Below are 2,984 nucleotides of genomic sequence, written 5' to 3'. Positions count from 1 at the left end.
AAAGCTATGTCGCGTGCTGCGGTATGCGGAGACACTAAAAGCACCATAGTAGAACTCAGATGAAGCTTCTAAGTTGATGTAATAGCCAGTAAGAAGTAGTACAATTCAAGTTTTAGGTATCGATTATTGACTATTTACCCTTCTTTGGTGCCTTGGACATGAGCTAGAACCTTAATGTTTTGCATGAAAGGACTAGCAGCCGAGTTGCATGGGAGAATGTGAAAAGTGTTCATATGTAGTAAAAACCTGAGAAATCCGTCCGTGTTCGTCATTTGTTATCGAATCGACTTAAATCCAGATCTTCACATTGGCCGCTCGTCACTCTGAAACGGTTGTACTTATCGTCTGCAAAGCTATGTCGCGTGCTGCGGTATAGGGAATCACTAAAAGCACCATAGTAGAACACAGATGAAGTTTCTAAGTTGATGTAATGGCCAGTAAGAAGTAGTACAATTCAAGTTTTAGTTATAGATTATTGACTTTTTATCTTTCTTTGTTGCCTTGGACATGAGCTAGGAACTTAAGATTTTGCATGAAAGGAGGACTAGCAGCCGAGTTACACGGGAGACTGTGAAAAGCGTTCATATGTAGTAAAAACCTGAGAAATCCGTCCGTTTTCGTCATTTGTTATCGAATCGACTTAAAGCCACATCGTCACATTGACCACTCTTCTCTCTGAAACGGTTGTACTTATCGTCTGCAAAGCTATGTCGCGTGCTGCGGTATGTGGAGACACTAAAAGCACCATAGTAGAACACAGATTAAGCTTCTAAGTTGATGAAATAGCCAGTAAGAAATAGTACAATTCAAGTTTTATTTATTGATTATTGACTTTTTAGCTGTCTTTGGTGCATTGGATATGATCTAGGAACTTAAGATTTTGCATGAAAGGAGGACTAGAAGCCGCGTTGCACGGGAGAATGTGAAAAGTGTTCATATGTAGTAAAAACCTGAGATATCCGTCCATGTTCGTCTTTTGTTATCGAATCGACTTAAAACCAGATCGTCACATTGGCCGCTCTTCTCTCTGAAACGGTTGTACTTATCGTCTGCAAAGCTATGTCGCGTGCTGAGGTATGCGGAGACACTAAAAGCACACAGTAGAACACAGATGAAGCTTCTAAGTAGATGCAATAGCCATTAAGAAGTAGTACAATTCAAGTTCAAGTTATCGATTATTGACTTTTTAGCTGGCTTTGGTGCCTTGGAAATGAGCTAGGACCTTAACATTTTGCATGAAAGGAGGACTAGCAGCCGCGTTGCACGGGAGAATGTGAAAAGTGTTCATGTGTAGTAAAAACCTGAGATATCCGTCCATGTTCGGCTTTTGTTATAGAATCGACTTAAAGCCAGATCGTAGCATTGGCCGCCCTTCTCTCTGAAACGGTTGTACTTATCGTCTGCAAAGCTATGTCTCGTGCTGCGGTATGCTGAGACACTAAAAGCACCATAGTAGAACATAGATGAAGATACTAAGAAGATGTAATAGCCATTAAGAAGTAGTACAATTCAAGTTTAAGTTATCGATTATTGACTTTTTAGCTGGCTTTGGTTCTTTGGAAATGAGCTAGGACATTAACATTTTGCATGAAAGGAGGACTAGCAGCCGCGTTGCACGGGAGAATGTTAAAAGTGTTCATATGTAGTAAAAACCCGAGATATCCGCCCGTTTTCGTCATTTATTATCGAATCGACTTAAAGCCACATCGTCACATTGGCCACTCTTCTCTATGAAACGGTTGTACTTATCGTCTGCAAAGCTACGTCGCGTGCTGCGGTATGCGGAGACACTAAAAGCACCATAGTAGAACACAGATGAAGCTTAAAAATTGATGTAATAGCCAGTAAGAAGTTGTACAATTCAAGTTTTAGTTATGGATTATTGACTTTTTACCCTTCTTTGGTGCCTTGGACATGAGCTAGGAACTTAAGATTTTGCATGAAAGGAGGACTAGAAGCCGCGTTGCACGGGAGAATGTGAAAAGTGTTCATATGTAGTAAAAACCTGAGATATCCGTCCATGTTCGTCTTTTGTTATCGAATCGACTTAAATCCAGATCGTCACATTGGCCGCTCTTCTCTCTGAAACGGTTGTACTTATCGTCTGCAAAGCTATGTCGCGTGCTGCGGTATGCGGAGACACTAAAAGCACACAGTAGAACACAGATGAAGCTTCTAAGTAGATGCAATAGCCATTAAGAAGTAGTACAATTCAAGTTCAAGTTATCGATTATTGACTTTTTAGCTGGCTTTGGTGCCTTGGAAATGAGCTAGGACCTTAGCATTTTGCATGAAAGGAGGACTAGCAGCCGAGTTGCACGGGAGAATGTGAAAAGTGTTCATATGTAGTAAAAACCTGAGATATCCGTCCATGTTCGTCTTTTGTTATAGAATCGACTTAAAGCCAGATCGTCATATTGGCCGCTCTTCTCTCTGAATCTGATGTACTTATCGTCTGCAAAGTTATGTCGCGTGTTGCGGTATGCGGAGACACTAAAAGCACCATAGTAGAACACAGATGAAGCTTCTCAGTTGATGTAATAGCCAGTAAGAAGTAGTACAATTCAAGTTTTAGTTCTCGATTATTGACTTTTTAGCTGGCTTTGGTGCCTTGGACATGAGCTAGGACCTTAACATTTTGCATGAAAGGAGGAATAGAAGCCGCGTTGCACGGGAGAATGTTAAAAGTGTTCATATGTAGTAAAAACCCGAGATATCAGCCCGTTTTCGTCATTTATTATCGAAACGACTTCAAGCCAGATCGTCACATTGCCCGCTCTTCTCACTGAAACGGTTGTACTTATCGTCTGCAAAGCTATGTCGCGTGCTGCGGTATGCGGAGACACTAAAAGCACCATAGTAGAACACAGATGAAGCTTCAAAATTGATGTAATAGCCAGTAAGAAGTTGTACAATTCAAGTTTTAGTTATGGATTATTGACATTTTACCCTTCTTTGGTGCCTTGGACATGAGCTAGGAACTT

The sequence above is a fragment of the Schistocerca gregaria genome, unplaced genomic scaffold (genome assembly GCF_023897955.1).
Source record: "Schistocerca gregaria isolate iqSchGreg1 unplaced genomic scaffold, iqSchGreg1.2 ptg000198l, whole genome shotgun sequence".
Lineage (NCBI taxonomy): Eukaryota > Metazoa > Arthropoda > Insecta > Orthoptera > Acrididae > Schistocerca > Schistocerca gregaria.
This window is presented reverse-complemented; position numbering follows the sequence as displayed.